General features: G+C 38.1%; 1 long non-coding RNA gene across 1 annotated transcript in view; it reads right to left on the reverse strand.

Annotated features, from left to right (window-relative positions):
- LOC308222980 overlaps positions 1-23,859 on the reverse strand; it is a 46,065-nt gene extending 22,206 nt beyond the window's left edge. The window contains exons 1-2 of the long non-coding RNA XR_013957228.1: positions 23,399-23,859; positions 15,518-15,706 (exon numbers count right to left, since the gene is read on the reverse strand). This is a non-coding gene — a long non-coding RNA (uncharacterized lncRNA). The remainder of the gene's footprint in view (positions 1-15,517; positions 15,707-23,398) is intronic.
- Positions 23,860-27,699: the final 3,840 nt, after the last annotated feature.

Genomic DNA, 27,699 nt, shown 5'->3' on the forward strand with positions numbered 1-27,699 from the left:
CATAGCAAGGACTACAAACTTCCGTACTTGTGCTCAAAGTTAATTCGCTGTGGAACTGGAGTCTGAGAGGAAAAGGAGAAGCTAATTAATATAAATCGCAGAAGCAAGTGACAGGACTGCTGGATTCTTACCCCTGCAAGGTGAAACAGACATCCTGAAACAAAGAAAGTCAATTAAAATTGAAAGACAACCTGAATTAATAGATTCCCCTGATGCAAATGCTTACCAAGTTAGGAAAAAAAAAAAAAAAAAAAAAAAAAGGAGAGACAATCTGATAAACTTGATTATTGAGGGATGCCTTCGTTTTGTGCTTTGCAAGCAGATACAAGTAAACTTTGTCAACAGTCCAGAACAGGAGAAAGCCATACATGACCAAGCAACAGTAAGAGTCTAGCCCAAAGAACCATGTCTCATAATCTTGTCTCTCGCCCTGTGCTGGGTATATTCATTTAGTTACAAACAATTCTTCTTCAACTCAGATCAGGTGGAGAATGAGCTTTTATTTGTCCGCAGTGTACTACCTACACATATGCACATGACAGAACTGCGCAGGTAGTGGGTAATCGCCAGCAAGCATGAACTGCTTATGGAGTCAATATTTATTTTCTCTGTATTTCTTGCTGCCCTAAATAAATACCACATCTTGTGAAAGGTGGCGGCTTAACTTTGTCATTATCACTAAATGATATCAGAACTTCAGATACTAATTAAAGCTATTACTTCACTGCAAAAGGACATAAACAGTCACAGTGGGAAAGCAGAAGGATATAGGCTATTGCCCCAGAAGAGGGAAGTCCCTTAAGCCTTTAGCCAGCTCCTAAGGGCGGCACCATTACAATGCTGTTCACAGTAAAAGAGCCCATTCACACTCCTCTGTAGTTCCACTGATTAAATTAAACTTAACTTCCACTGATTAATCGAAATTAATTTAAAAATAAAATGTTAACACTTGAGAAGTAAAGGAGTGATTTACCTGCAGCAAGATCACTTCTCTCTAACAACCCAAGTCTCAACACAACCATTCTGATCTTTCTTTAGTAGATGTTTGCATTATATGGCACTATAAAAATAATCTTTTCTCACAAGTTCAATCAGAAAATAAAAGATACCTCAAAAGGGTAGGAAAGTGATAAAAATTAATAATCCCAAAGGTAAACCTGAAGTTTTCGTTACAAAATTATTTTTCTGTTCTTTTAGAATTTTGATAAAATGAAAGTAATCATTGATTTTTTAACTCATGCTATTGAATTAATACATTCTTAAAACAGCAGTACTTGAATTTGCGTTAGCACTCAAATTATTTTTATTACACACTTAAGCTACACACTGATATTATTATCCCTAAATGATATTTTTAAATATCCATAAAAAAGTTCTGTTTGACAAGATACCAACAGCATGGACAGTATGTAAGGATGCATCCACATCCTACCAAGAAGCAGCTAATCCTGGGGATCTCAGAAAATGACCAGTCTGGAGGCAGCAAATCCCGGTTCTGAACAGCAGAATGCATGTTCTTTATGCTAATAGCTCCCTTCTGCTGGAGACAGCACTGCAAAAACACTATTCACATTCATGTTCATGTTTGGTTGTCCCCTTCTAAGTACAGATAGCACAAGGAATTTGGACCTAGAAAGCTTTCAGAGCAGATTCCAGCGTTGGAAAGCTCAGAAATATTTTGCCAACTCCACTCCTTGAATCATCACAAGAGCTTTGGGCACAGCCTATATTTACCCTAACTACCCTTCTACCCTTCCATACCTGTAGCCCAATTCCAACTTGGCAGTAACATGCACTTGCCAGCTCCACTTGTGGGTGAACATCCCTTCTTTGCCCAGTCATAAAGGAAAGAAAAAGGAGTGGGGAAACCCTCAAAGGGCAAGCTGGGACATTCACTAGGTACGTACCTTCAGAGACAATCTGCTTTCTCAGCAAGAGTTTCAGACATATTTCTTCTTCCTGTTGTTGTGCTGACTAATAAAAGCACTCTGAACTCTCTTTATTTCAACTCATGCAACGGTTGTCAGGCAAATTAAGACAGCACAGGTGAGCTTCACTTGAAAAAAGCAAAGCTGTTATGAGAACCCTAAGGACTGCAAGGACAGGAAACTAGAAAGAGAAACCACCTACCACACACACAGAAAAAAACCACTCAAACGCACACCCAAACAAAATAAACAGATGAACTAGATAAAAATCAGGTGAACTAATCACTTGTTTTGTGTCAGTCACACCTCTACCAGCCATAAGTACAGGTAAATCCAAAGATTCAATTAATAGGCTGTACTAAATGTATTCAACCCTCGTGTACATATGGGATGCCTTATTATGTTACAGTTTCAACTGTAACAGCACTAACTCAGAAAATCTCTATGTTTTCACCTGATAACGGTCAATACATTTCCAATTCACACTACCACATTTTAATTAAATTATGGTAAATATATTAAAACCTCATTTACTTGATGGCATTTCAATTTTAGCTTTTCAATTCTCAGACTCATGAAAAGTAAGCTTGGAAAACAGTGCCATCTAATGCTAAAGAGCATAAAAGTAGGAGATTACTGTAATAACTTTAAAATACAATGTACCAAATTTTTTTACACTGATTTTCCAGACAATTTTGTAATATTCAACAGTAGTTTAAACAAAAGTTTAAAATGCATTTATCAAGTGACATAATTGATTTGGAAAACAGCATTGTTAGTTCAAAAATATATTTTATGAGAGTAAGAAAATCTAATTCAGGTGATTGAGAAGTACTTGAATTGCAAATTCCTAAACTACTGCATTATCTTCACATTGTTTGAGAGCACTAGGGAACCTGAGGTTCTGTTTCCAATTAGACCTATTCTTGATCAGTAAAGTAAGATGACAAATAACATTACCTGCAACTCATGATATTGAACTCTAAAGATGCAGAATACAATTTTCATTAGACACAATTAATAAATAAAAAAAAAAAAAAAGAAAAAAATTACAGTGTGAAGACTATTCCATAGTGTTCTGGTCAGCTTTGTACAGTATCTGCTTTTACATGCTCTTCTGCCAAACTTCCTTATGCAGGAAAAGCAAAATGAGCAAGATCCTCATCTACAGAAAAACAAACAAGGAACATGCATTTTCTAGACATCTATCAGCTTCGAGTAGTCTGAAGCGAGAGCCTTCCTCTTAAGACATTTTGCCAAACAGCTTCATGAAGATGTTTCTTACAGAACAATGTAAAGACTCTAAAGACTGAATGAAGCAGAGGTAGTACAGCAGTGACAAAGCTGGAAAGTTCTTTGCAAATTTAATGAGTATGAGAAACCAAGGAAAGCTTCCCCTTTCTAATTTCAAGTAGTTCACATACTAAAATCCAGCCCAGAACATTAGAGAAATTCAGTGAATTAATGTATTAATGTTGCAATGTATTTATTTAAATTACATGCACAGAGCATTTGCATGAATTTTCAGCCACTGAACTTTTAACTCACTGTCGCATTTCAGATACTGAGAAAAACCACATTTCACTTAAAAAACAAGCACTTTTCAAAATTATGTTCAAATCATGCACTTGTGTTAGCTGACTTTCCTGCCCAGTCATGAGAACATCCAAGGTTCTCTCCATTGATACCACAACCTTTTGCTTTTAATCTTTCCATTAGTTATTGTATACAACAATATTCTTTTCCAAGCTGATCTGGTGAGATTTAGGGGTTTTTTTAGACATCTTTCATTAAAATCCCCCAAATGTCACCTCTGCCTTTTTCACTATTTACTACATGAGTAACCCAAACACACACACACACACAAAAAAAGAGATATCTTCCTATGACCACAGACCATTGCTTCATAACCTTGTTATGCTCTATGCTATTACACTGAAATGCTAATAGCTTCACACAACATTAATTTTATCTTACTTGAGAATTATTCCTATAATTTTCAGCAGGCCTGCTAAGGAGATCAAGAATGGATGTGGATCAAGAAATTTCATTCTTTGTTTCTTTCAACTGCAATGGAATGCAGTGTTACATTAATGAACTGTGTGGGGCTTGAATGACGTACATTTTCTTTATGGAAGGAAACACCATCCTGGATTTAATCCTTTTATTTCTTTTCTTTCTTCCTTTTTATATATATATATACTCTAAATATCACACTGAATTAGACTGTCATTATCACAACATCAAGGTCTTTGGGTTTGGTTCTAACTTAATTTTAATTAAATTCTCTCACACACACAAAAGTGCAAAGCACTTTTCTCCACACGGATAGTAAGGAAAGGCAGTTTTGAAGGCTCAGTGCAAGTGCTGTCCCTCAAAATCAAACAGCTGTTAGAATTATCATGCAAAAGCAGACATGGCTTAACAGTGGCTCAAAAGCAAGAAGACATTCTTCAGAAAACTGCAGGTTTGTCCAGAGGAAATAGAAAGTGTCATAAATTTTGGCAGACTAGATGTAAGAACACAGGCAAGGAAAAAGGACACAGGAATTGTTTTAGGATCCGCTTACAAGAGTCATAAACTCTAGTAACACATCTTTTTTCAAAGATCAGGAACAGAGTACCTGTCTAGGAATCTGCAGAAGCAATTACTGTTCAAGGTATAAAAGGAGTGCTCAAAGAAGATAAGGTTATTGCATAATTTTTTTTTTCTTGTTATTAATTTTTACTGTAGGGCACCTTAAAGAGATTCTATTACTGGATTCCTCTGTACTGTAAGGCATATGAAAGGGTTCCTCTGCCCATCCCCCCCAAATCAAAAGGCTGCTGGAAGTAAGACAAAATAACTTCTACTCAGAACACTCTAAACAATAACAAGTCACTGGGTCAAGACTGTGTTCACCTATGATCTTCTGGACAAAACCTACAATGATATAACTGAGCAGTTAACTGTACTGTGAAATCTCTTGTTTAAAAGTGCCTGAATACCAGAAGTCTAGAAGGTCACACATAGACACCTATTTTGAAAAACTGCTCCAGGAGAAAAAGTGGGAAGTACAGACCAGTAGATCTGATGTCTGCAGATGGAGAACTAGTAGAAACTATAGTAAAGAGAATATGTGATCATGGGGATAAGTGTGATATACTGGGAAAGGGTCAACGTGGATTGTGCAAAAGGAAGTGACACTTCACAAATCTATGGGAATTCTCTGAAGGAGTCAGCAAGCACATAGTTAAAGACTCAACTGACAATATTCCAAAGTTGCCTTAGTAGGAAGAAGACTAGAAGGAGCCATTTTCATAACTATATAACCAGTTGCCATTTGTAAGCAGTTATAAGTAAAAAAAAAAAACTCAAAACCAAAAAACAAACCAAAATCCAGAACCCCACAAACAGTAAACTGCAGTGGCAGAAAAAGGTTCTTCTAAGTTTTTCTTTTTTTCTTTTTTTCTTTTAATAGTAGTCCAGTAATTTAACAGTGATTCTGACAGAGTTCTTACCATTCCAAATACTAATCTTCTAGCAATGGCCCTTTTTATTGATACCTCAGGGTCATTTAAAGTGAACTTCCTTCACTTTTTTTCATGTATGCAAAAGAACTTGGTTTATTTGTGGGGAAAGATCTACCTTTCTCCTAACAGTTCAGAACAAAGCTGTCCAAATGTAAGAGCAAACATTCTTATTCTATTTTCCCAAACATGATTTTTAACAGAAGCAACTAAGAAAGATGCAATTCTGTTTCAAATTTCCTCACTAGTCTGTGCTTGGATTGATAAAGAAATGTCTGCCTCCATGAGCCAGCAGAATGTACGCAGCTTTCTCCTTGCAAGATAATGAACTGGTCACAGGACAGGGATTTTCACCAAACATGTCACCACAGAAAAACACAAGTAGGGGCGGGAAAGGGAAATATTTTGGTTTCTCTCTCAAATATTCTGTGATGGCTTGCCTGAACAAATTAGTAATGATGTTAATCAACATATGTTTATTTTCCTCCCTATCATATAAATTGAATAACCATAGGTATAATGTTTGATTTAGTTCCCATGAAGCATCTATATAATGATGAATGTAATGGTTTTAACAGTTCTGCAGCAAAAGCAGCTTTACTTTACTCACTGCTTATACAATGTGTACTTAATACATGAATAGATTTTTGCAATATAAAAAACCACATTAACATTGTGAACTTTAGTATGAGTTCAATACATTAGAAGATGTATGCAGGTTTGCTTTTCTTTCTGTAAGAAAAACTAGTATAAATTATTCTGGTGACTCCTGGCAATTTTAAAATGGATTACCTCTAATACAGCAGGTTCCGTTACGAGTCATTAGAGCAAGAGTGTTTTGGTGATGTATGTCACAATATACAGGCTTTCTGATGAGGCAGATAGTACACTAATGTAATGCATTCCAGTGATTTAGCAGGGAAAAAAAATCCACTTTTGTTCTCTTATAATTAATATACATGGCTATATTCTATGCTTGATTCACCCCTGCTGACATCAGAATTTATAAACCCATTTATCCAACATTGTCATGGTAGCTGGAAAGGATAAGGACCATGTCCAGCAAATACATAACCAGCAGGTTTCTTTTTCAATGGTACGATTGTTACAGCTCAACACACGTGATGCAAGTGCACAGTACATTCCCAAACCTACTCATGTATGCATGCTACAGCCACTTGAAAGAAGAACCAAGAGGTTAAAGCATTCTAATACTGCAAACTGAAAAAAAAGAAAGATATCAGACGGTCTTTATCAGCTTGCATCTCTAATGCTTCCTTTAAGATCTATTATGAAGAGATGATTTAACTTCAGGAACAAGGAATAAGTGAAAGTTGAAGAGAACGGAATTTCAGACTCTGCTCTGCTGCTTTCTCAGATAAAAGGAAAAGGAACCCCTGAATTTTACTACAGTACAAATTTCTTTCATAAGCCTTTCACAACCTGGTAATAGTCAAACAAAAGATGTTCTGGGTTAGTGTAATTGATATCATCCTCTGCAGTTAAAAGCAAGATTGCAAGTCCTCAGAACACAAAGCTCTCTGTAAATAATTAGCATCCTGATATACCTCTGCTTGATGAGGTCATATGATATTAGAGATATTTGGTCATCTGTATTCAATTCGTTATAGTATTATTCCTTTGCTGCATCTTAATGTCCCATTCTAGAGCCACATTGTTTGTTTCACCCAGTGAATGGCTGTCCCACAGCTGCTCTAGATTCAAAGTGGGCTCAGTATGCTTTAGTGTTTCATTTGGTTTTGAGTGTCATACTATGATTCCTGATGGCTTTAAAGCATTAGGGAAGATGCATCTTATTTGTGAAGCAGAAGCTTCCAAATATCCTGCTAGTGCTGCTGGTGTAACCAAGCAAAATTAGATGCAGATTAAAAGTAGGAGGCACAAGGGATTACGATCATTAACCTGCATTTCTCACTGTGCCTCAGCACTAACTCATACATTCCTAAAAGCAGCTTTCCTCCAATTTTGTAACACAATATATGCGATGCAGATGTTAGTCTTGCCCATCAGGTCCCACCGCAGATGAGAAGCTGAAGCACTGCTTGTAGCTGAGAAATGCGCACCTCTCCTCAGTAAAACACTAAGCTGTGGATCTGCCCTTACCACATCTGCCTGCATGAGCACAACACACCCCATCACGTGACACAGACAGACAGCATCCCCTCATTCATGTCACAGCAGCCTGTCTCCGAATATCCCCCAAAGCCATCAGATTCATTTTTATAATTATATGAACATGACCAAAGTATAATCCTATATAAATTACAGTAAATTTGCTCATCCTGTTTGGAAGTCCCTGTGGTCAGCTAAGGCACAAATACTGACACATCTGATACCATGGGACATTAAAAATTGATTCTTTTTGATTATTACACTTTATCTGTCAAATTTACATTATTAAGCAAGTGTAACACAACCGTCTTCTAGATGCTCATCTAGTACATTGTTCTCACTATCTCATGCACTATTAGTATAAACTAAAAATGGTCATTGTAAATCAGTCATGGAGCAATTGGCCATGGAGAAATTCACATGTCACACTGCACTGATTTCCTACCCACAACAGACAGCTTTTTCAGAAGCTAATTCTAATTTAAATCATGACAAGATTGCACTGTCTTGGAGAACTGTAATGAAAAGCAGTTCCTGTGCTCCATTTTCAGCAGAGAAGTAACAAGAGAACAAGTAACAAGAGAACAGCACAGCTGATAGATAACTAAAGAGAACATTGACTCTCAAGCTAAAATGAAAAGTGTTTATGACTTTTTAGGGATTAAGATATCTAAAGAGGAAAACAAAATAAAAGCAATGTGTAACAGGAAGATGATCCTATACTGTTTTCGTGGTTTAAGCCCAGCCAGCAACCCAGAACCAAGCAGCCGCTCGCCCACTTACCCCCCTTCCTCCCCCAGCTCCCAGAGGGATGGAGAGGAGAATCAAAAGAACGTAACTCCCACAGGTTGAGATAAGAACAGTCCAGTAACTAAGGTATAACACAAAACCACTACTACTGCCACCAATACTAATAATGATAAGGAAAATAACAAGGGAAGAGAATACAACCGCTCACCACCCGCCAACTGATACCCAGCCTGACCCAAGCAGTGATCTAGCCCTTCCAGGTAACTGCCCCCAGTTCTACATCCTGGTCATGATGTGCTGTGGTATGGAATACCTCTTTGGCTAGTTTGGGTCAGGTGTCCTGTCTCTGCTTCCTCCCGCCTTCCCCTCCTCCCTGGCAGAGCATGAGACTCACAAAGTCCTTGGTCAGACTAAACGTTACTTAGCAACAACTAAAAACATGGGTGTTATCAGCGTTGTTCCCAGGCTGAAAGTCAAAACCACAGCCCTGCACCAGCTACTAAGAAGGAGAAAAATGACTGCTACTGCTGAATCCAGGACAACTGTTCAGCTGAAACTCTAGGATTAGAGCACCTGTTGTTCTACTCTAGTAAAACTATTTCCATGCCATTCTTCCTCTTGCATTTCAGGTGAAGTGAACAGAGATTACTCTATTTAAGTAATGTACTGGGACTCATTGAATGATCCTATGGCAGCACATACCAATATTAAATCAACACCAAGATGCTTTCCTTCCTCAGATTAAGTATTCCCAGTAATTCAGAACGTCATTATCCAGGCTGTACTTTGAGTGTTCAGCATCTCCTCTGCCCTACATTGCCAGTTATCTGTCCTCTTTGCCATTTTGCGGGAAAAACATTTATTTCTACTCCATTTCACAAACCACTTATCCTCAACTATAGCAGTCATTGCTTTGCAAATGATTTGTAGGATCAACATGTCATCTTAATATACTACCAATCAGAAAGTGAAACAAATTCTTACTAGTTTTACATACTACTGAAGTGATTGGGTCATATCTCAGACCATTATATCAGTAATGATTCACTTCCAGTCAGAAAAGCACCTAACACTTTCAACAGGAATTCTGCTCAGTAGTAACAGAATGAAGGTTGAACCTAGTCTGAAGCTTTTCATGCTTTGGGCCCTGACTTAAACATTGGTAGGTCTCACACAGAAATACTGAGAGGGAGTAGACAGAGATCATTAGCTCAGCTTCACAGTACTACCTCCAGTTTCTTTGTTCGTCTCATCAGGATCCATAAAAGGAAGTTGATCCAAGAATTAAATTTGTTCCATGATAACAGATAAGTATCTGCAAACAAAACTGAGGTTTATGTTCGTGCCATCTCCACAACAATCCTCGAGATTAAACTACTCAGTGTGGGCATGAAAACACCAGTGTCACTTCCTTCTTCAAAAGATGCAGTTATTCCCAAGATGTGTATCAGTCAAAACTGGCCAGTCAGACAGCCTGAGCTGTTCTAAGAGAATCACTGCACTCAGACATAGTTTTATCTTGTGCACTTCCGCAAAAGTTTTTGCTTTATTTAGACTCTTTACAGATCTGCAGCTAGAGTTCCTTCTATCCCTTTACTGAAAGAAAAGCCAATTCAGAGTTCCTCTTCTTTGTGCCTGCATCCTCATGCTGTTAGCCACAGAATAAAATGATCATAGTGAAATACTTAGAATCATAGAATAGTTAGGGTTGGAAAGGACCTTAAGACCATCTAATTCCAACCCCTCTGCCGTTGGCAGGGACACCTAAATCATGTCACCCAAGGCCTCATCCAAAATGGCCTTGAACACCACCAGGGATGGAGCATTCACAAGCTCCCTGGGCAACCCATTCCAGTGCCTCACCACCCTCACAGTAAAGAATTTCTTCCTTATATTCAGTCTAAACTTCCCCTGTTTAAGTTTTAACCTGAACCACACAGCTTAGTGTCATTGGCAAACTTGCTGAGGGTGCACTCAATCCCACTGTCCATGTCACCAACAAAGATGTTGAAAAAGACCGATCCCAACACCGATCCCTGAGGGACACCACTCGTTACTGGTCTCCAGCCGGACATCAAGCCATTGACCACAACTCTTTGTGTGTGGCCATCCAGCCAGTTCTTTATCCACCGAGTGGTCCACCCATCAAATTGATGTCTCTCCACTTTAGAGACAAGGATGTCATGTGGGACAGTGTCAAACGCTTTGCACAAGTCCAGCTAGATGACATCAACTGCTCTGCCTTTGCCCATCAGTTTCGTAGCCCCATCATAGAAGGCCACCAAATTGGTCAGGCAGGATTTCCCCTTAGTGAAGCCATGCTGGCTGTCACCAACCACCTCCTTGTTTTTCATGTGCCTTAGCATGCCTTCCAGGAGAATCTGCTCCAAGAGTTTGCCAGGCACAGAGGTGAGACTGACTGGTCTGTAATTCCCTGGGTCATCCATTTTCCCCTTCTTGAAAATGGGGGTTATATTTCCCTTTTTCCAGTCATCAGGAACTTCACCTGACTGCCATGATTTTTCAAATATGATGGCCAGTGGCTTAGCAACTTCATTCGCCAGCTCCTTCAGGACCCATGGATGGATTTCATCAGGTCCCATGGACTTGTGTACGTTTAGGTTTTTAAGATGGTCTTGAACCAGATCCTCTCCTACAGTGGGCCTAGGGTCTTCATTCTCACAGTCCCTGCGTTCACCTTCCAAGACTTGGATGGTGCAGTCAGAGCCTTTGCCAGTGAAGACTGAGGCAAAGAAGTCATTAAGAACCTCAGCCTTCTCCAAATCCAGGGTAGCCAGTTCTCCCGATAGCTTCCGAAGGGGGCCTGCGTTGTCCCTAGTCTGTCTTTTATTCGCTTCATACCTATAGAATCCCTTCCTGTTATCCTTCACATCCCTAGCCAAGTTCAATTCTAACTGGGTCTTAGCTTTCCTAACCTGGTCCCTAGCTTCCCAGACAACATCCCTGTATTCTTCCCAGGCCGCCTGTCCCTGCTTCCACCTTCTATAAGCCTCTTTTTTCCTTTGAATTTTCCTCAGCAGCTCCTTATCCATCCAAGGAGGTCTCCTGGCCCTCCTGCTGCATTTCCTTCTAGTTGGGATGCAACACTCCTGAGCTTGTAGCAGGTGATCCTTGAATAAAAACCAGCAGTCTTGGCCCCCCCTGCCCTCAAGGGCTATATCCCATGGAACCTTACTAAGCAGGTTCCTGAAGAGGCCAAAGTCTGCTCTCTTGAAGTCCAGGGCAGTGAGCTTTCTGCACGCTCTTCTCACTGTCCTGAGGATCTCAAATTCAACCATCTCGTGGTCACTGCAACCAAGGCTGCCCTGGAGCGTCACATTTCCAACCAGCCCTTCCCTGTTGGTGAGCACGAGGTCAAGCATGGCACCTCTCCTTGTCGGCTCCTCTGTTACTTGCAGAAGGAAGTTGCCTTTCACACAATCAAGGAACCTCCTGGATTGCTTGTGCCGGGCCGTACCTTCACTCCAACAGATACCAGTGTGGTTGAAGTCCTCCATGAGAGCAAGGGCCTGTGAACATGAGGCTTTTCCTATCAGTCTGTAGAGTGCTTCATCCACAGATTCTTCTTGATTAGGCGGTCTGTAACAGATCCCCACAGTAATGTCCCCCATTGCTGTTCTCCCTTTAACCCTGACCCACAAACTCTCTGTCAACTGCTCACCCATCCCCAGACAGAGTTCCATACTCTCCAGCCTATCCCTAACATAAATAGCAACTCCCCCTTCCCCACTTGCCAGGCCTGTCTTTTCTAAAGAGTCTGTAACCTTCCATTCCAACGCTCCAGTCATAGGAGCCATCCCACCATGTTTCTGTGATGCCTACTATATCATACTCCCGCAGTCGTGCACACATCCCTAATTCCTCTTGTTTGTTCCCCATGCTACGGGCATTTGTATACAGGCATCTGAGCCGAGCTCCAAATTAAGCCGGCTCATTGGCTGGAGTGGCTGGAATATCTCTGCATCGCTCCAAGCATTTATTATAGGTGCCTATATAGACTTGCCTATTTTTGAACTGGATCAGTTCACTGATATAATTTATCAGGCGCACTCATAAATTACGTGATATTTACACAAGCAAAGGAGGGCAACCACCATAACACCAAAATCTTTTCAACAGCCTTCCACTTCATCGCAGTAAGAACCTACTTCAAACTGTAAATGAACCCACCTTATACTGTGAATACCTCCTGACCCATGCAGCAGTAACAAATATAGCATTACATTTCCATTACATAGCCCCACCATTTTTTTACTGTCAAAAGTAAGCATCAAGCTTAAGGAAAAGGTAATTTATTACATAACACAGTGCAATGAAGTTGGAACAAAAGAGGTTCAGATTCTGCACCCTCCCAAGGATGGTCAGGCACTGCAACAGGTTACTCGGAGAGGTTCTGCAATCTGCATCCTATTTTTAGCACTAAGTTGGACTAGAGCCCTCTGGAAGTCCCTTACAACCAGAGTTATCCTATGATCTTGTGATGCAACAAAACCAAATGTATTTATTTTTATAGAATATTTGCTCTCTATTTTTGTATGTACAACCTATTATTCGGTCATAATCATTGATGCTTTGATTGTGTTGACATAATTAAAACAAGTATTTGCAGAAAACCAAATGAATTCACAGAACGGTTGGAATACAGCTTCTGGGGACAAATATGTCATCTATAATAAGGAGGAAGAAAATGAGAAGCAGAGTCTGGACTAACAATGTATTCAGAGAAATATATTAGAAATTTAAATATCTATGCCAACTCGTCACGCATCGTTTACATAGTGGCAGGAAAAATAGCAGTCTTGATTTTCCACCAAAGCATTTCCTACATTGCCAGTTAAGCAGTGGTGGGGTGAAGGAAGAGAGGAAGAAAGAAAGATTTCAGATAAATCTGATGGAAATTAATGTGCAGACTTCATACAGAACTAATATTTTTTCTGTAAATAACATCAGTAGAAGTGAACAAAAGAGCAAGAGAATAGTTGGTTTTCATTATTATTTAGACTGAAGCAGTTAAGAGAGTGAAGAAAGGGAGACAGGTCTTTACTTAATATTTCCTCTCTCAATTGCAAGTGGAATTAATAAATTACAACCCTCCCAGCAGCTTCCTGTTTTCCTTCCTCAATACACTACTCAGAGTTTAAAGGCCCTTCTACAGACTGGTATGCTTGCCATTCTCGGGGCATGTTCTGCAAGAAACCATTGCTTACTTACTCAGCTGAATAAAAGCCTCACCATGTTCACTGACTGGACACGGACAAATCTTAAACTATGGGGCCAGCTATCCTGAAGAAGTACCATGAATACACATTCAGCAAAGCTGGGGTGTGACAAGTAGCACACATCATACAACATCTCCTTTCAGATGCCAGGAAGAAAAAGAACTAGTAATAAGGCTTACCTTTGCTACTGAGTGCTCTACAAACATATCTGGTTCTACCATCTCAGGATGGAAAGAGGCAAAAATGAACCAGCATTTCAAGCAAATGGTTGTGGCATATCCTTGACATCTGAGGTCCTAAACCAGCAGCTTACTTAATTACTTTTGTTGCAGAGGGACGTTGCTTGTTTAGAATTAAACACAGAGTGGGAATATTGCCTTGTTCCCTGATAGTTTTCCCTCAATTCTATGATTTAGGTGAGGTATTTCCCTCATCTAGATCTCTCACTTTAAAAGCAAGGGGGGAGGGGAGAAGGGGAGAACCAAATGGGAAAAAAATTGTATCCATATTTGAATTTGAGAAGTCAGGGACATTTTTACAGCTAACTTGCATATTCTGGACAGGAACTGTCTGAGGCTGTGACAGCTCAAAAGAAACATCGTCATATAACACTTAGTGGAGACCCACTAACTTCTTCATTTCACTAGTATCACCACCTATAGTACCTGAGCATGCCCCCAGATTCTCTTTAAAAAGACTGCTAGCCTCAGGCAGAAAAGCATTTGTTGTTCCTCCTGCTTTTTCTGCATCCAACCCTACATAGCTAAGCTAGCATCAAGGTCTGCAGGGTCAAGAAAAAAAAAATAACCAACTGTGCTATTATTCTGGAAATACCCATTTCAAAAGTTGTTTCTTACATTTATTTCAAAGACTCTATTTTGCTCCAGGGCTGTAAGCAGTCACAGTGTCAGGCAGATGCTTACAAGGAAAGACAGACCTGAAGAATGATGTCAGGAAACTACCACCAGATCAAAAGGATGCTCAATAAATGAGTATGGCTGAAAATACTCCCTGGGGGACTTGAAAATATTTTTTCAGTGACTCAGTAAATCTAATACAGCTTCATCATTCATGATCCTGATTCAGGTTTATCACATGGCAGATCATTTTAACAAAAGAGATTCACCGCAAAAAACAATGGTCAATTATGCAGCTGATTTGTAAACTGATTCTAGTAGCAACAGCAAAATATTTTACACCAGCTATAACAGAGCAAACACATAGGCAGAAAAAGCATCTTGGGTAGAAGAAGTATCTTTCATTAGACCAACTGGTACTCGTGGAAAAGCCAGACAATGTTCCAGATAAAAAGCCTTTCTTCATACCAGAAACAGAAGCAGCAGTTCCAAAGGTACACATGCATTTAGCAGAACTGATTTAAGTATAGATCAAGGAGACCATCTTCTAAAGAAGGGAGAATTTAAAACAAACAAACAAACAAAATCCTAGCAACATATAACCTAAGACCATCAAAAACATAAGTCTAATCATGCTGAATAAGTATTTCTTTCAAGTGAAAAATAATACCAATACCATTACTGGTTTATGAGCTATGTCTGAGAGCATATAGTGTCCCTCTAATTCTTCTTCCTTTTCTCCTCATCTACATAAACTGCAAGTATACCTTAGAGTCTTAACAGACACATCCTTTTACAAAGGATTCAATGAATTTGATACATAAACTCACTGCTGCAAACTAAAATATCACTGCTTTATATAAGAGAATATATTTACAGAACAGAAAGTAAGATACATGCAGATTTTTAGTTCCATTATATAAAAATTAGGGTGACTTCTTGGCTGCACCAATATCCATACTTTTCTATCATTTTAATGATGTTTCAGGGTCAGTTGAAGTTAATGGAGTTGCATCATGGATTAATTCAGACTAATGAAGGCATCAAATTAATTGAAGGCTTCCCACTCTTCCACACACAAAATCAAACAAACAACTTACGGAAGCTTCAACGGCTGTCTGCTCCATTTCTTTATCAGAAACTGTAGCCCCATAGCAGTGCTGGTTGAAGAAAACACGCACATGTGCCTGAGTTAGTGCTGAAGCAGCCAAGATTGTTCATGGGATCCTGAGATAATTCAAGTTGGAATTCAACTCAGATCTCCAGTCACTCCAGGGGAATCAGCAACCCTAAACAAAAGGACGTAATAGCACAGTAATTATTGGAGGTAACAGCCTAAGCCATAATTACTAAATCCATTAGGCCTACCTGTTGACAACCCCGTAAGGGTCACAAAAATTATATACACAGATCATAGAATCAATTAGGTTCAACTAGGTTAGAAAAGATCTTTAAGATCATCAAGTCCAACCTTTACGCCAGGATAGCTGAGTCCACCACTAAACCATGTCCGCAAGGGCCTCATCTACATGGTGTTTGAACACTTCCAGGGACTGTCATTCCACCATTTCCTGGGAAACCTGTTCCAATGCCTGATCACACTCTCTGTGAAGAAATTTTTTCTAATAACCAATCTAAACCTCCCCAGTGCAGCTTGAGGCCATTTCCTCTTGTCCTATCACTCGTTACTAGGGAAAACAGATCAGTCACTTCTCTCCATTCTCCTTTCCCGTAATTGTAGGGAGCAATAAGGTCCTCCCTGAGCTTTCATTTCTCCAGACTAAGAAACCCCAGTTCTCTCAGCGCTCCTCATAAGATTTGTGGTCCAGACCTTTCACCAGCTTTGTTGCCTTTCTCTGGACCTGCTCCAGGAACTCAGTATCTCTCTTGTAGTGAGGGGCGCAGAACTGAACTCAGTATTCAAGGTGTGGCCTCAACAGTACTGTTCAGAGAGCTGCCATCTAACAGCATGCATCCTTTCCCATGCTTTTACATTAGCTTTCACCTAGCTGAGCTCTCATCTCATGTAAGTCAATGAGACTTTTGACAAATGCTGATGGACTTTTACCCTATTACCCATAAGACATCCAGGATTTCATATAATTCATTTGAGGTGCTACCTTACTCTCTAAAACCTGGAGCACTGCAGGGTGTATTCCCCTGCAGTGTTTGGTTCTCCTTGCACTCCATATGTATAAAGAGATACGCAACATGGTGGCCACAGCCTTGTCATGTCTGCTCTACTTAAAATACCCTTCACACATTGATATGAAGCATCACTGTCTCTGCACTGACACAAACCCACCAATCTAGACACCATGACCTGCAGAATGCTTCTTAATTCATGTATATTTTGGCTGATTAATCTTTCCATGTCTTTCAGCAAGAGACGAATCTTTTCAGGGAGACAAGAAGACACAAAGTGAATTCAGAATGTCAAAATTGGCACAACTTTAAAAGACTAATTTTGAGAAGCTGCATTATACCCTGAGCCTCCACAAAAACTGCTTTTCATTGAAACATTTTAAGTAGATTTTCACTGAATTCTAATTTTCATTACCAGATGTTTATGATACAGGATGTTCTGTAATTAGGTGAGGGTTGTTTTGGTTTTTTCTTATTTTCTTGCTGATGGACATTGCCATGAGAACTACAGTGAAATGTATTCTTCCTACTCTAGAAATAAGGTAAAAGTCTGATTTTAAATTATAAAAAGCAATATTTCATTGGTGTTTTTACTTTTAGTAACAGAGATCAGGCCAGCTGGAGATGTTGTTTCTACCCTGGAGAATCTTGTGCAATGTTTTAAATTGTAAAGGGAAAAACGTGATTCTAGCTTTTATGATAACACAATTCACAGCGACTTCTCCTGGTATCATTTTTCTGGGAATTGCTGCACACTGCAGACTAACATAAACTTCTATGAGCACCTTGAGAAAAATATGTATTTAAAAGTTTATTTAGGCAAGGTAAAAGATTACAGTGAGAAAAATGCATTAGCATATGCTAAGCAGAATACAGCCAGATCACCACCATGGCTTCATTTTCTTCATGTATATGAGGACACATAAGTTTCAAAGTCCTACTTCAAATTCGATGCAAAGCCCTAATCTTCACATTCCAAACAAGTCCAACGGACAGAAACACAAAGTCTTTTGTCAGAATAACTGAAAACTGTTCTCCCTGGGCAACATGAGTGACAACCTGAGGGACATAACTTTAAATCCTTTTCTATAAAAAACTCTAAAAGTAGTTTAATGGTATTAATCCTGAAAAATTAATTTGATTTTGCAAAGACACTCAGTGTGGTGGCTCAACACAAAAACATATCCTATTGCAGCCTCATATTGTAATGGAGCTATCTTTTTAAAATCACTTTCAGCCCATGTTACATCTGTAAAAGACTAACTAAAGCTCAAATAAGGTCTTTAACAATATATTATATTTCTAACAGGTTCTAATCCTTCTTCCCTCCCACACAACTTTTTTTTTTTACTTTTTTTTTTTTTTTTTAAGTATAAAGATTGATTTGAATAAACATGCTTAAGCAAATGCAATTTCAGGTCAGTTGCATTGCATAATAGAAATTAGATAAATCGCCTCTTTTCTACCTGCTCTTTTTGCTTCCCTAGTTATATTTTCCAAACGTTAAAAATAATGTTAGCTGCATGAACAGACAGTTAAGAGAAGTCTATCTTCTGGCACAGCTGGCAAGGAGCAATGTAAGAAAAGAATGTAGTAAGAGTTCATTTTGCAGTAGGAATTGGTATGAACTGTATAAGAAGGAATTGCATCAGTGAATTTTCTTCACTCAAGAGATACAGCAACCTAGTAGTTCTGTAGAAATGGCAGAAAACAGCTGTAGAAGAAATTCCTTTCTCTGGAAGATATGGAATAAAGTGGACTAGTGTACTGTAGACTCTTGAATTTATCCCTGTATCTAATTTGAATGCTATATATTCAAATATATCTGTAGATAAAAAGTTAGTCTTCTCCCCAGTATATTCCTACCTCCACACACATATAGCTACTCCATTAAAGGACTTAAGCTAACTGGTTTGACTGAAAGTGAGGATTTTCTTTTTAGCAAAATTGCAGAGATTCCTCACAAAAACATACAAACTAGATTTCCAGTTTGCTGTTTTTGTTACTGACTCCAGCTCTAAGAAAAGTATGCTTTCACACACAGTACCTCTACCCTGAAGTGATGAATATTCATTCCATCTTTTCCCTTGAAGAAAGCTTGGAATAATCAATTCTTATCAGTTCTTGTGTATTAAAGTTTGCAGAAGTAAAAGCAATAACAGAAATACAGTAAGAGTAAAGAAGTATAGGACAAACACATGCTTGCTGTGCCTTGTAACCCTTCCAAGAGAACGTGAGAAAAGGTCTACACCCAAAATGCTTATAGCTTATAGACAAAGAGTAAAGGTTACAGTATCTGTTAAAAAGCAATTCTCCACACAGAAGACAGAGATGGTTAAAGTATTTTGGTTAGTTTTGTTGTTTTTTGTTTAGTTGGGGTTTTTAATATATGACAGATTGTAATTGCTTCTAAAGGGCTCTTGCTGGAAAAAGAGTTCCTATTCTTCAAGAATGTAACATATGTAAGAGTTTTAGCTGTTTTCCTGAGTGAAAGTCTAAGTTTGTATATGTAAAAGTTTATTCCCAACAAGTGTTCAACAGCTGCATTCCTATGAAACACTGCAACATGGAGAAGAAACCTGGCAGAAATTAGTTTAGGAGAGCTGTCCTACGCAAAGCAGTCAATGGAGAAGAATAACAATCTAGCTCTGTGTGGGAGCTGAGCAAGCGGGAAGACAAAGCTCAAAGTTTTAATGGGACAAAAGAGAGGACATGTGAAAATAAGACATAAAACCTAGATAGCAAAAAGAGAATGGTGCAAACCTTCAAAGTCAGCAACAAGCTTGGAAACAATAACCTCTCACTGCCCTGTTCTGTCTCTCTGCAAGTTCAATTCCTTAATTTATTCTAGTTTGACACATCTGCAGCTTCAGTCTTCTCAATGCAATCAACAAGTCTGTTGCTCAGGATGAAGATCAAACTGGCTGTTAGAGCTAAATGGTGATTTGTCAGACTGCCAGAATGACTCTTTAAAAGAAATATATTACTACAGTTTTAGCAAGTCTATTAATGTCACAGTCTAAAGCAGGTACAACGGGCATTCATTTCTAGTGTCAATGTTGTGTAATGCATACATATTCCAGGGATGAAGGATAAGTCACTGCTGTAACCATTCTACTTTACTTCTCTCATCTTCCAAACTTCCTCCAATGAGATACACTCAAACTGTGCTAGTTATTTCCTGTTTTGCAGCCATATGCACAAGCCTGAACTAAGATTAGGGCCCCTGTGTGCTGTACATCAGTAGCAAGGCACAATCCTTGCCTCAGAGAGTTCACAAGTTAAACAGCCAAGACAGGAAAATGATAGCAGAAATATCAGAGAAAGCTGGAGATAGTTACTTGCCCAAGGTCACAGAGCAAGCCAGGAACAGAACCCTTACTCCTCTTCCCCTCCTAATAAATCACATTTAATCTCACCTTTGGCTGAACTTTATTCTCTGCCTTTTCTCCTTAATTATGAATAATTCATTCTCCAGTTCTCAAGTTAAGATTGCTGTTCACAGATCATAACATTAAACAGATACTAAGTTTTATGCTACCATGTTAAAAATACTAAGTGTGGTAAAATGAATACTTTTTATCCAAGAATCTGGTTTCCTTATCCATATGCATTTGGAATTGTTTCTTTTTTACTGATACTGGTATAATTAATTCTGTCTCTGCCTGCCTGCCCATGGCGATGACTAAATTTCTACAATTTATAGTTTGAAACATAAACAGAAGGCTCTGAGGTGACATTACAGCAGCCTTCCAGTACCTAAAGAAAGCCTACAAGAAAGATGGAGAGAGACTTTTGCAAGTCCATGTAGTGACAGGGTAAGGGGGAATGGCTTTAAACTCATTTTAACTGTTTTTAAAGGTAGGGTTAGATTAGATATTACGAATAGTTCATTGTGAAGCTGGTGAGGCACTGGCTTGTGAGGGTGAGGTGCCCAGAGAAGTTATTGATGCCCCATCACAGGAGCTGATTAAGGCTAGGGTGGATGGCATTTTGAGCAACCTGGTCTAGTGGAAGGTGTCCCTGCCCATGGCAGGGGTGCTAGAACTAGATGATCTTTAAGGTCCCTTCTAGACCAAATCATTCTGTGATTCTATGATTCAGATTAGCTGCAACATTTACTTTTCCCTATAAGTATTTTGATTTTGTAGAGATTACTCCAAAGGTGGTGACAAAATTCAGTAGTGTAAAGAACTGTGAATTGTGTTACTAATAAGAGTTCATTACTTTTACATTTAAGACTGGTCACCCACCAAAATGACTTGGAGCTTGAAAGAAATCCTAACTATTGACTTGCTCTACATAAACTAAATTTTTGTCTTGATACTAACTAGACTAAGTTACCTCATTGAATAAAGTTCACTGACCTGATTTCTGAAAGTGCCAGATACAGCTCCTATTGACTGCAACTGTGTTAATAAATTGACATTTTTTAAATGGAGGTTGACAACTGCTCAATTACCCTAACTCAGTTTGTCAAAGAGAGTGCCCATTGGCTACCTTCTATTAATTACAGTATAACATCCAAAGTAGTTTTAAATAACATGCCTTAAGCCTTTATTGGAAATGCTGATCACATTATCTTCTGCCATTATCTCAATGAACTCCACACCTAGATTCTGTAATTTTCTGGTTACATTTTTTAGCTTGAGGAGTACAATATACTGCACAGCAAACTGCCATGGAATTTTAAATCACCCATTTAAAAAAAAAAATTAAGCCTATGCAATGACAAATGAGAAGGGTGCATTACACAGTGAGGAAGGCTAAACAGCAACAGTAGATTTCTTTCAATTGTCCAAACTGACAACACACATCTCACAGAGCATAATTGTATCCCTTGGAATTTATGGACATAATGGCCCCACTTACCTAGCCATCAGCCTCTGGTGAAAACTGCAAGATTTTGGGACTCCTTTGCTTAAACATCCTGATGTACAGTTTGAATAGAGGATAGAGTAAAGAAGATAATATATATAGCTACTCTTTAACACTCATGTAATTACATCATCTAACTTTAGATGCTGGAATATACCATGCCAAGTATTTGTTAATAATATACTCTATTATATAAAATTTCAGTGCAGCATAAGGCTGCAGACCAGTGAGGAACAAATAAGTGGACTGCTAGGGCAAGTGTATGAAACGGCTCCAAGTGAGCCTAATGGGAGAGGTGGGGGGAGATGGGCAGGAGGGGAAAAGGCAACAGGGACATCTCTCAGTGAGAACTTTGGACACTGATGTCCGACTGCAATGCACCAACTTCAAGATTGCTCATCAACCTCAGGACTCTATGGCTGATGAAAGAGAAGACAAACATCAAACAAAAAAATGACCGTACCTTGGTCAGTATGGCAGATGAGATCACACATCTCTGTTGCTAAGCATTGTGACTAGCTGAGTGATGAATAAATCCATGGGTTTCAAAATTAGTTTCAAAATTAGTCTATAGTTATTAAAAAGACAGGCTGAAAGATGGACTAGCAGTAAAATCAAAATATATTACTATAAGTATTCGAACTGTCTGATACTATATATAACTGAACTGCTAATGACAGTTTCAGCTTTTAGAATCTCGTGTGCCTAGTGTCAACATTATAAAACAAGAAACACCAGGAATTTGATAATAAAGAATAGGTGCTACATGTGACTTTTAACCTCTTGGAGACAGAGGTTGTGCAAAAACCTCTCCACAGGTAGAAACTGCATGTTATGCGCTGTACTACAACTAGTTCCTCACCAATTTCAGCACTGTGCTGTAACACATGGTAGGATACGCAACACCCCTTTAACCACGTGCTTAAACACAACACTGTGAGATGTTCCCTAGTTTTAAGTGAGGTTTAACAAATGTATCCTAAGTGAAACAGATCCTCTCCAGCTGGAGGTGGGGAGGAGAGATTTCAGAATGTCCCCTACCACTGCTGGACTTTAGCCTGAGTAGTCAAAGTTACAAGCAACACTTCTCACAAATTAACTCCACAGAGGTGAAGAGAATCAACCACTGCACACAGGAAATACTATTTAAGTACAATATTAAGGACATATAAAAGTACAATACAAAATTAAGTACATATACTAAATTTCTCATTGAAAGCAAGATGTTCACATCACTTCGCTGGCAAAGTACTAATCATGTACATAAAAGGCACAGGATTTGCCTTCCATTTTAATGCACATAAACACACAGTAACATCACATCTTTACATTAAAAATTTTAGCTAGAAACTAATGTGAAAATGATCTAACACAAAACAGATCTAAGAGCCTCTAAAATGAAGTGTTTCCTGAAAGTGTGCTAAAAAACAGCCAGAGTCTCTTTCCACTAACTTCTTTTATGCCAGTCAAGAAGACTTCAGACTTCTGTTTGCCTAAGTACCTTCAAAATGTGCTTACTGCTTTAAGTAGTCAATCACTTTTCTCTATGATTCTCTAATTACTTTTTTGATCCAAGTAGTGGTTACACTAATAAAAACCTCAGTACAGCCTCAACACACTGATTAATGTAAAAAATTGTTATATCAGAGATGTACATAAAACAATTTCTTTCTTACAAGCGAAGAGGCAAAGGGCACACAACACGACAAGAGGCACATGACAAATTTTGGATAACCAGAGGCTATTTGCAAGTTCTTATTTTAATTTATTCAGTGCTATAGACAAGGATAAATATTGAGGAATGCAGTTTATCTGTTTCAAACCTCCTGTCACAGAACTTGGAAAAAACCAAACATCTCTCAGTTTAGTACTACCATAAGGAAACCACACATTAATTTTTGTCTAAACAAACATTTCACATCTAGAATAATAAAACAGATGGAAAGGAAGCCTCTTACCTCAGCTTAGGTGCTGGAAGTTCTGACAGTGGCCTTCAACTCCTGTGAACATATTTCCACCACCTGTAAAAATAACAAAAGTATTTACTGAGGTAGCAAGAGACTAATTTTACATTGTTTACTAAGGGCATACACCAAAAAAAAAAAAAAAAAAAGAACACCAAAAACATCACATTCCTGCCTATCACCAATCTCAGTTAAAACTAAATCCTTCCTTTCAACTGTAACAGCACTAGTACCCTTTAGCATCAGGACATTTGATTCCATGACAAAAGATGCTAAAAAAACACCAAACATACCCCAAATCTGATTCACTTTGAAAACAGAGTGCAACGGACTTATTTCCAGAAACCTCACCTTTTTTAGTATTTCTCCAGTCTATAATAATTTACACAAATAAACTACAATTCAGTTATATCTTCATAAACAAAAAATTAAAGGATGCTAATCTAATTAATGCCAACCAGGATATGTTTACAGAAAATGCATCTCAACTAACTTGATGAGATTAAAAGTTTGTATTAAAAAGAAAATTGCTTGATGTAGTCAGAATTTTTTGTGGATAAATTAGACCTGTTACTTCCTGAATTGTTGACCTCAAATGAAACAAAGTCAATATATGTCATGTGCTAATCAGATTAAAAGTTGATTAACTGACAAATCTCAGTTGAAAGTCTAAGCAGAAAATCCTCATCAGGAGAGCAGAGTTTTTAATGGGTTCCTGCAGGCTTTACAGACTTTTAATAATTAGTTTTTCACAATTAGCCACCTGATGGGAAGAAATGACTAGTAAAATATGAAGATGAGACCAGGAAAACAGCAAGCAAGAAACAGGGTGTGCCATGGATGCACAAGGACAAATACCAGGGGAATCCAGCGTAACACACACTTTAACAGCACCAAATGTAAACACAGGCAAACACTTTGGCACACAGAATGCAAAGAGAAGGATTCTTTTTGAATTAGTGCATCACAGGACAGCAGTGGGAACTCTGTCAAGTTTAGCTCTTGGGTGCTTTCTGTATTTGGTCTTCTTACAGAAAAATCAACTTCAGTTCTTTAATACATTTAATTTTAAATTATTACTATATATGTGTGCACTCGTCTAAATACACATATGCGTATACAGAAAAGGATGTTCTTTCTCAGAGTAACAAAAATGAAAGGAGAAAGCATGCTGTTTACACAAAAGGATTAACACATTGCCATGGAAATTTATGGAAATTTATTTTTTTTTATGGACCAGAATTCCTCACCTTAGTGAGGAATGAAATGTAACACCCCTGTGTCGTGACACTGCAATCGATGTGCTAGAATCAGTGACAACGCAATTCATTCTCTTCAACAGGTATGTTCCAGAGTGATGCAAATTTTATTTACAAAAATACACAACATAAAATCAGTTGAAGATAACTAAAATCCCCATAAGTCAAAATTCTGTTACTTAATTCCCAAGCTACTTCTGTAATTCCAATATTATTCCTTCTCCCTTACTATGATACTTTTCTTTAAAATATCTAGCTTGAAGAGTCAGCATTTTAAGCATCTCCAAAACAGCCATCTACAAAACTAACAACTACCAAGCAAAAACACAACCTATGTGCAACTGAATAAGAATCCATGTGAATGCACACCAATTTCCTTCATCAAGTTCATGAATAACACAAGCAAGTTGTTCTTCACATACCTTGTTTTCAGCATCATACCTATTTTTTTTACGTTTCATTCATGTCATATGATATACAGGACAGAAAACACTTGTTAGCAGAGGAAGTACTAAATATATAGAACTAAAAATTAATTTTTGCTTGTTAGTCAATAATCTGGCATAAGAACTTTTCTGAAAGGGAATGACTGTCCTTTCTTCAAACAGGATAGTTTCATAAATAATAAATCATATTATCATAATAGTCTTAGAGCACAACCTACTATGTGCTTCATAAGCACAGTTCCCAGCAATTAGTTTAATCCTCCATATAAGTTAAATAAATAGGCATGGAGGAGTATAAATTAATTTTCAGAAGTGTGGTACAATTTCATGTGGGATATAAACCACTGCCTTTGCTAATTGCTATCAAAAAGTGGATTCTCATTCTCAACTTCTGCCATCCACCACTTGTTTACAGCCCTCTCCTTGCCTTGGGTCTAGTGAGCATGCAAGCAAAACCAAATATCAAAACAACCCCTATCATCTTCCTATTTAAGGTTTGAAGTGATATTTCTCAAGTTTAGGGACTCAAAGACTGTGTGTAACTAACTACCTTTCCAAACCCAGCTCTTGCTTGTCAAGAATCTACAATGTTCAAACGAATGATGAGATTCAAACTTGCTATTAAATGGCACATATGCCTCATGTATGACTACAACTATTAGCATTTGTATCTAATATTCCAGCATCTCCTGTGGTAAATTATTCCCTGTAACTGAGAAGTAATTACCACAAAGTTATTGGGTTATCAGACTTCTAATGATGTTATAATCACTTTCATTATACAATTGATTTGTCACAAATGCTCATATTACAAATATTATTGACCTCCTGCCACTTCTATAATGTAATTAAAGTTGCAGTTCAGCTTAAAGTGCCCTCCTGCACTGCTGAAAAGACATCACAGAAGATACAAAAGTATCCGCAGAGTTACAAAGACTCATCAGCAATATGAGACCTAGGGCAGACATTTTGCCACCTATCCTCAATACCTTGTCTTGGTGTTTCAAGACCCTACTCTGCTTTTTTATGTAGCCACGCTTCATCTACCCCAAACTGTATCATATTTCTCTTGAAGTACAAAATGTGTTTCCTATCCTGCAGTTTTGCTTTGTATGCTTTCTACACTTGGACCAAACCCAAATTATTTTCTTCTTTTCTTTGCCTGATATTTTCTTCCTGATGAAGTAACAGTTCAATTAGTCCGCTTTCTAATTTTTTTCTGATTGTTCAACTTATGCTTTTTAGCACAATTATTTTTTCCCATTCATTTCTCTCTGGAGATTTTTCTGAATCTGCCTGAAAGTTCAGAAAAAACAGACAAAAGGAAATGCAAGTATATCATTAATCTTATTTTAGCACACCTCCCATCAAAACCTATTAAGCTAGGTATGGCATTCTTATCTTCAGCAAGCTGTCATTTTGAAATAACTTAAGATCTTTGTTGAGTAACCTTTTGCAAATGAGAGCCCTAAACATCTAGTATTGTTACTGCGCTTATTCAAAGTTGCTAAAGTAGCTACTTTAATACAAATCTACCCAAGACCCATCTTATAAAATTATAATAATTTCTTAATTTCTTTCTCCTTCCTAGAATATTAAAATAATATTTCAACCTTTGAAATTCAGTTGAACAAATACTGTCATATTCACAGGAATAAATCCCCCCTAACCGCACTTAAGTAACAAGTCAACCGAATTCAGTGAAACCGTAGTTTTGACTTACAAAAAGGCAAGATCTGAAACTAACCAGTTATCATTAGAGATACCTCCCTCTGTTTTAATCAGTTTTCTGTTAGTAAAAAAAAAAAAAAAAAAAAAAAAAAAAAAAGTCAATTCTATGGTTAGTTAACCAGGCTAAATTAAAAAAATTAAAAAACCCATCAAAATTACATATTATTATGCTACTGCTGTCATTTTCTTGCTACTTTAAACTTAATGAATGTTTTTTGAGAATACAGTTTTTTATTCCATGGAGAATGATGCAATTAACTTTCACCAGCATGATTAAGTAATTCTTAGTTATATAATCACATCACTTCGCAAGTTTTTCACACCACGTTCACATACATGTACCCCTTTCCATTTCCACACAGAATGCTAAGGACCACTGTAAAATACTGTGGATACTGTAGATCCATCATTTCAAAGAGGATGTATAGAAAAACTGACAGAGGATTATTATCAGATAGAATTAATCACTCTGCTGACTACATTTCCTTATTCATGTGCTGAATTGAGGCTTAACTGGCAATAAACACTCTTGACCAGACTCCAGTCTAACTCTCTAGTATGTGCTACTAGGCCATCCATCAATTCATTATATATATAATGTAAATATTGTCCTGAGTTCAGCAGTAGCAGTCATATTTTCTCCTTCTTAGTAGATGGTGCAGCACTGTGGTTTTGACTTTCGGCCTGGGAACAGTGCTGATAACACTGATGGTTTTAGTTAACTGCTCAAATATTTACTCTGACCAAGGACTTTGTGAGTCTCATGCTCTGCCAGGGAGGAGGGGAAGCTGGGAGGAAGCACAGACAGGACACCTGACGCAAACTAGCCAAAGAGGTATTCCATACCACAGCACGTCAT

The sequence above is a fragment of the Psittacula echo genome (assembly GCF_963264785.1).
Source record: "Psittacula echo genome assembly, chromosome: 6".
Lineage (NCBI taxonomy): Eukaryota > Metazoa > Chordata > Aves > Psittaciformes > Psittacidae > Psittacula > Psittacula echo.